This window comes from Anomaloglossus baeobatrachus, chromosome 2 (genome assembly GCF_048569485.1).
Source record: "Anomaloglossus baeobatrachus isolate aAnoBae1 chromosome 2, aAnoBae1.hap1, whole genome shotgun sequence".
Taxonomy (NCBI): Eukaryota; Metazoa; Chordata; class Amphibia; order Anura; family Aromobatidae; genus Anomaloglossus; species Anomaloglossus baeobatrachus.
This window is the reverse complement of record NC_134354.1, coordinates 355,973,217-355,980,853: the sequence shown is the minus strand read 5'-3', so window position 1 is coordinate 355,980,853 and position 7,637 is coordinate 355,973,217. Positions and strand designations below refer to the sequence as shown.

The 7,637-nt window shown below is 38.8% G+C and overlaps 3 non-coding genes across 3 annotated transcripts; all 3 read left to right on the top strand.

The window, feature by feature from the left end:
- Positions 1-73, top strand: TRNAV-UAC (transfer RNA valine (anticodon UAC)). The gene has a single exon. It is a non-coding gene; the product is annotated as a tRNA-Val (tRNA).
- A 2,203-nt stretch (positions 74-2,276) lies between these two features.
- TRNAV-CAC (transfer RNA valine (anticodon CAC)) lies at positions 2,277-2,349 on the top strand. The gene has a single exon. It is a non-coding gene; the product is annotated as a tRNA-Val (tRNA).
- A 416-nt stretch (positions 2,350-2,765) lies between these two features.
- On the top strand, positions 2,766-2,838 carry TRNAV-AAC (transfer RNA valine (anticodon AAC)). Its single transcript has one exon. It is a non-coding gene; the product is annotated as a tRNA-Val (tRNA).
- Positions 2,839-7,637: the final 4,799 nt, after the last annotated feature.

Here is a 7,637-nt window from a genome sequence, read left to right as displayed (position 1 = left end):
GGTTTCATAGTGTAGTGGAAATCACGTCTGCTTTACACGCAGACGGTCCTGGGTTCAATCCCCAGTGAAACCCATGTGTTCTTGGTGTTGAAATAATCCTTTATCAACCTGCAGTATATAAAGTTCTTGGCTTTGTTGCCGAATAACGGGATGTTTTAGCTTCCATCACCAACAGAGCTACGAATTTGTTTTTTTTCCCCTGGCGGTTAAAACTCGTCTCTAATTGCCATTACTTTGCAGAATTTCAAAGGTTTCATAGTGTAGTGGTCATCACGTCTGCTTCACACGCAGAATGTCCTGGGTTCAATCCCCAGTGAAACCAATCTGTTTTTGGTGTTGAAGTAATTTCCTATCGACTTGTAATATGTGAAATTCTTGGTTTCGTTGCCAAATGACAATACATTTTGGCTTCCATCACAAAGAGAACTACGATTTTGGGTTTCTTTTTTATTGACCATTTTAGCAGAAAACATAATCCCATATTATAAAAATCCTATTTGTTTCAAAATATTTAGTTCCCATAAATACAAAAGCAAAAGACCAAACTATGGAGAAAAAAGTAACACATTCAATATAAACTTCAATTTAAGCAAAATCCCTTTGTAGGAATAAAACTGGTAAAATGTGTAATAATAATTGTAAATGTTTCATTAACCAAAAATACTTTCCTTCAGCAATAAAAAGGCACCGTCAGTCACAATTCTGCTCTGCTAGCCAATTCACAGCAACTTTTCGTCAGGTTTCATAGTGTAGTTGTCATCATGTCTGCTTAACACGCAGAAGGTCCTGGGTTCAATCCCCAGTGAAACCAATCTGTTCTTAGTGTTGAAATAATACGCTATCCAACTACAATATGTGAAGTTCTCGGCTTTGTTGCCGTATGACGGGTTGTTTTGGCTTCCATCACAAACAGAACTACAAATTATTATTTTTTTTCCCCTGGTGGTCAAAACTCGTCTCTAAATGCCATTACTTTGCAGGATTTTACAGGTTTCATAGTGAAGTCGTCATCACGTCTACTTCACACGCAGAAGGTCCTGTTTTCAATCCCCAGTAAAAACAAGCCGTTTTCGCTGTTGAAGTAATTTGCTATCAACCTGTAACATATGAAATTCTTTGTTTTGTTGCCAACTGATAATATATTTTGGCTTTTATCCCCAAGAGAACTACGATTTTGGGTTTCTTTTTTATTGACTATTTTAGCAGAAAACATAATCCCATATTATAAAAATCCTGTTTGTTTCCAAATATATAGTTCCTTTAAATACAAAAGCAAGCAACTAAACTATGTGGAAAAAAGTAACACATTCAATGTAAACTTCCTTTTAAGCAAAATCCCTTTGTAGGAATAAAACTGGTAAAATTTGTAATAAAAATTGTAAATGTTTCAATAACAAAAAATACTTTCCTTCAGCAATAAAAAGGCCCCGTCAGTCACATTTCTGCTCTGCTAGCCAATACACAGTAACTTTCCATCAGGTTTCATAGAGTAGTGGTCATCACGTCCGCTTAACACGCAGAAAGACCTGTGTTCAATCCCCATTTAAACCAATCTGTTCTTGGTGTTAAAACAATACTCAATTAAACTACAATATATGAAGTTCTTGGCTTTGTTGCCGAATGATGGGAAGTAATTTGCTATTAACCTGTAACATATGAAATTCTTTCGTTTGTTGCCAACTGATAATATATTTTGGCTTCCATCACCAAGAGAACTATGATTTTGGGTTTCTTTTTTATTGACCATTTTAGCAGAAAACATAATCCCATATTATAAAAATCCTGTTTGCTTCAAATTATATAGTTCCTTTAAATACAAAATCAAACAACTAAACTATGTGGAAAAAAGTAACACATTCAATGTAAACTTCCTTTTAAGCAAAATCCCTTTGTAGGAATAAAACTGGTAAAATATGTAATAAAAATTGTAAATGTTTCATTAACCAAAAATACTTTCCTTCAGCAATAAAAAGGCCCCGTCAGTAACAATTCTGCTCTGCTAGCCAATACACAGTAACTTTCCATCAGGTTTCATAGAGTAGTGGTCATCACGTCTGCTTAACACGCAGAAGGTCCTGGGTTCAATCCTCAGTGAAAACCATGTGTTCTTGGTGTTGAAATAATCCCCTATCAACCTGCAGTATATAAAGTTCTTGGCTTTGTTGCCGAATAACGGGATGTTTTTGCTTCCATCACCAACAGAGCTACGAATTTGTTTTTTTTCCCCTGGCGGTCAAAACTCGACTCTAATTGCCATTACTTTGCAGGATTTCAAAGGTTTCATAGTGTAGTGGTCATCACGTCTGCTTCACACGCAGAAGGTCCTGGGTTCAATCCCCAGTGAAACCAATCTGTTTTTGGTGTTGAAGTAATTTCCTATCGACTTGTAATATGTGAAATTCTTGGTTTCGTTGCCAAATGACAATACATTTTGGCTTCCATCACAAAGAGAACTACGATTTTGGGTTTCTTATTTATTGACCATTTTAGCAGAAAACATAATCCCATATTATAAAAATCCTATTTGTTTCAAAATATATAGTTCCCATAAATACAAAAGCAAAAGACCAAACTATGGAGAAAAAAGTAACACATTCAATATAAACTTCAATTTAAGCAAAATCCCTTTGTAGGAATAAAACTGGTAAAATATGTAATAATAATTGTAAATGTTTCATTAACCAAAAATACTTTCCTTCAGCAATAAAAAGGCCCCGTCAGTCACAATTCTGCTCTGCTAGCCAATACACAGTAACTTTTCGTCAGGTTTCATAGTGTAGTGGTCATCACGTCTGCTTAACACGCAGAAGGGCCTGGGTTCAATCCCCAGTGAAACCAATCTGTTCTTAGTGTTGAAATAATATGCTATCCAACTACAATATATGAAGTTCTCGGCTTTGTTGCCGAATTACGGGATGTTTTGGCTTCCATCACAAACAGAACTACAAATTATTTTTTTTTTTCCCCTGGCGGTCAAAACTCGTCTCTAAATGCCATTCCTTTGCAGGATTTCACAGGTTTCATAGTGGAGTCGTCATCACGTCTACTTCACACGCAGAAAGTCCTGGGTTCAATCCCCAGTAAAAACAAGTCGTTTTCGCTGTTGAAGTAATTTGCTATCAACCTGTAACAGATGGAATTCTTCGTTTTGTTGCCAACTGATAATATATTTTGGCTTCCATCACCAAGAGAACTACGATTTTGGGTTTATTTTTTATTGACCATTTTAGCAGAAAACATAATCCCATATTATAAAAATCCTGTTTGTTTCAAAATATATAGTTCCTTTAAATACAAAAGCAAACAACTAAACTATGTGGAAAAAAGTAACACATTCAATGTAATAAAAAAATTTTGTTTAAAAGAACTGAGAGTCCTCAGTGGTTGATACCTTTTAATGGCTAACTGAAAAGATGGTAATAATTGCAAGCTTTTGAGACTACCCAGGTCTCTTCATCAGGCATGGTATAACACAAAATCTGAAGAGTCACATATTTATACACAACAGGACATAGAATGGGGCAGTAAAAAAAAAAAGAACCAAAAAACAAGTTATATAAAACAGAACTGTCTCTATGGCAGGGGGCAAACTGTTGTGGCCATAAATTTTGCTGCAGTTCAGTGTGAAAGTTTTATTGTCCTCTATTAAGGGTCTGGTCCGGGCTGTGACACGCTCGGATGGTCAGAGGAGCACATCTTTTAACTGATGTAAAAAGACATGAATCCATGAGACACATTCATCCCTGCTCTGAATGTGTCAAAGGTCATCATAGGTTTGTATTCCCAAAGTCTCCTGTCTCTCTTGGACTTGAAGTTTCCTTTCAATACCAGCAATTTCATGTCTATGATGCTGTGGTCTGAGTTACAAAAATGTTTGGCCACAGGTAGATCCATCCTTTTTTCTCTAATTGTGTGGCGGTGAGAATTCATCCTTGTCCTGAGCTGTTGTCCTGTCTCCCCTACATACAGACCCCCAGTGGGACATTTGTTACATATAATTAAGTACACCACATTGGTTGTGGTGCAGCTGAAGGTACCTGGGATCTTGTAGTCCTGATGTGATCTGGGAATCTTTATCTTGTCCGTTGTCAATATTAATGGACAGGTCTTACATTTTTTCTGGTTGCAGGGAAATGTTCCTGTTGGTGTTGGAGAGGACAGGGAGCTTCTGACAATGATGCTTCTTAGATTTGGGGGCTGTCTAAAACACAGAAGTGGGGGGTCTGGAAAAATAGATTTTAACCGGGCATCTTTTTGCAGTAATGGTTGTAGTTTCCGTGCAGCTCCTCTAAACACCTCCAGATGTGGATTGTAGGTGACTACAAGAGGGACCCGGGTGTTTTCTTCTTTAGTTTTATAATGTAGGAGATGGTTTCTTGATATTCTGGTGGCTCTTGTAATCTGGTTTTCAATTGTTCTTGGGTGGTAGCCTTGATTCAGAAAGGTCTTTCTGAGGCCCTCAAGGTGATTGTCTCTATCTGTACTGTTGGAACATATCCGATTATACCTGATAGCCTGGCTGTATACAATAGAGTTTTTTATGTGTTTTGGATGAAAACTGTCCCATTTCAGGTATGTTGGACGGTCAATTGGCTTCTTGTACAGGGATGTCTCTATTTCATTGTTCCGTAGTTTAATGATGGTGTCCAAGAAGTTGATTTCCGTGCAGGAGTAGCTGAGTGTTAAGTTGATGGTGGGATGAAACTGATTAAAGTGTTCATGGAAGGTCTTCAGCTGCTCCTCAGACTCTGTCCAGATGATTAAAATATCGTCAATGTAACGGTAGTAGGCCAGAGGCCTGATAGGACAAGAGGATAAAAAGTCACTCTCAAGCTTGGCCATGAAAAGATTTGCATATTGTGGTGCCATTTTGCTTCCCATTGCAGTCCCAGTCTCCTGTAGATATATGTCATTGTCAAATGCAAAGTAATTATGGGTGAGGATGAATTTTGTAAGCTTCACCACAGAATTGGCATCAGTTCCTGTATTTTCGAGGAAAACTTTGCAAGCATTTAATCCATCCTGGTGTGGAATGTTCGAGTACAAGGATTCCACATCCATGGTGGCAAGGATGGTTCCCTCTGGAAGAGGACCTATTGCTGATAGTTTTTTCAATAGGTCAGTAGTGTCCTGGATGTAGCTGGTTGTATCCCTTACCAAGGGTTTAAGGATACCCTCTACCCATCCAGAGACTTGTTCAGTGAGGGTGCCCACACATGAAATGATGGGTCTTCCTGGGTTTCCAGATTTGTGAATTTTGGGAAGCATGTAGAATGTGCCTATTCTTGGACTCACCGGTATCAGTTCATCAGTTCTTATGGATATGTCAGGCAGACAAGAGGCCAACTTGTTAAGTTCCTTGTAATAGTCCTGTGTGGGGTCAGACTCCAATTTCTTATAGTAGCGTGTGTCCATCAGTTGTCTGTGTGCTTCCTTCATGTAGTCTGATCTGTTCATCATGACTATTGCACCCCCCTTGTCTGCAGGTTTAATGATGATTTCTTTGTTGGTTTTCAAAGATTTTATGGCCCTTCTCTCCTGGGCACTGATGTTGGATGGTTGCCTCCTGTGTGTGTCTAGGAAAGTGGATTTTACCAAATGTCTGAAAGTGTTTATATAGTTATCCAGATGAGGGTTGCGTCCTGGTGGAGGTGTCCAATCTGATCTTTTCTTGGTTGTCAAGATCCGTCTTCCTTCAGTCTGGGTGGATTCTGAAACATCTGCATCGCTAAAATATTCCCTTAGACGTAGTCTCCTGAAGTAATCTTCCATGTCGCTGCAGAGTTCAATTTTGTCTAGAGCTTTAGTAGGACAAAATGAGAGTCCTTTAGAAAGCACAGCAAGTTCCACTTTGTTTGGTTTGTAATCCGAGAGATTGATAACACAGTTAGATGCATTTTTGCCTTGAATGGAGTGGTTGTCCAAGTTGTCAGATTTTGGCTTTGTTCTCCACCTGTTTGTATTAAGTCCTGAGTTGAGGCGCAGTCTATGTAGCTTCTTTTCCTTGTTGTGGATCAGAAGGGTTCGTAGTCTGTAATAGTATTGTTGTACTTTTTGTTCTGTGCTTTCTGGTAGTGTCTTCCTTTGTGTTTCAAATTCTCTCTGGATTTTACTCTTGATGCTGTAGAAGACATGCAAAAGGTGGTTCCTTAGTCTCTCAGAAGTCCTGTGACAAAGGTTTTGTGCATAATGGGTATTGTAGGTATGTAGAATTGGGTTTGTAATCCAGAGTCCTTTGGGGATCAGATTCTCCTTTTTGCATTTGGATAAGAAAAATATGTCGCTGTCCAGTTGTGCGCGTTTCTTCAGAAGTGTCTTTAGTTCCATAAAGATGCGGTACATTCTGGTATCCTCCATTTTGATACAAGTAAAATATATCTTTGTACCGTGTTAGCCAGTAGAGATAAAAAAATTTTGTTTAAAAGAACTGAGAGTCCTCAGTGGTTGATACCTTTTAATGGCTAACTGAAAAGATGGTAATAATTGCAAGCTTTTGAGACTACCCAGGTCTCTTCATCAGGCATGGTATAACACAAAATCTGAAGAGTCACATATTTATACACAACAGGACATAGAATGGGGCAGTAAAAAAAAAAAGAACCAAAAAACAAGTTATATAAAACAGAACTGTCTCTATGGCAGGGGGCAAACTGTTGTGGCCATAAATTTTGCTGCAGTTCAGTGTGAAAGTTTTATTGTCCTCTATTAAGGGTCTGGTCCGGGCTGTGACACGCTCGGATGGTCAGAGGAGCACATCTTTTAACTGATGTAAAAAGACATGAATCCATGAGACACATTCATCCCTGCTCTGAATGTGTCAAAGGTCATCATAAGTTTGTATTCCCAAAGTCTCCTGTCTCTCTGGGACTTGAAGTTTCCTTTCAATACCAGCAATTTCATGTCCATGATGCTGTGGTCTGAGTTACAAAAATGTTTGGCCACAGGTAGATCCATCCTTTTTTCTCTAATTGTGTGGCGGTGAGAATTCATCCTTGTCCTGAGCTGTTGTCCTGTCTCCTCTACATACAGACCCCCAGTGGGACATTTGGTACATATAATTAAGTACACCACATTGGTTGTGGTGCAGCTGAAGGTACCTGGGATCTTGTAGTCCTGATGTGATCTGGGAATCTTTATCTTGTCCGTTGTCAATATTAATGGACAGGTCTTACATTTTTTCTGGTTGCAGGGAAATGTTCCTGTTGGTGTTGGAGAGGACAGGGAGCTTCTGACAATGATGCTTCTTAGATTTGGGGGCTGTCTAAAACACAGAAGTGGGGGGTCTGGAAAAATAGATTTTAACCGGGCATCTTTTTGCAGTAATGGTTGTAGTTTCCGTGCAGCTCCTCTAAACACCTCCAGATGTGGATTGTAGGTGACTACAAGAGGGACCCGGGTCTTTTCTTCTTTAGTTTTATAATGTAGGAGATGGTTTCTTGATATTCTGGTGGCTCTTGTAATCTGGTTTTCAATTGTTCTTGGGTGGTAGCCTTGATTCAGAAAGGTCTTTCTGAGGCCCTCAAGGTGATTGTCTCTATCTGTACTGTTGGAACATATCCGATTATACCTGATAGCCTGGCTGTATACAATAGAGTTTTTTATGTGTTTTGGATGAAAACTGTCCCATTTCAGGTATG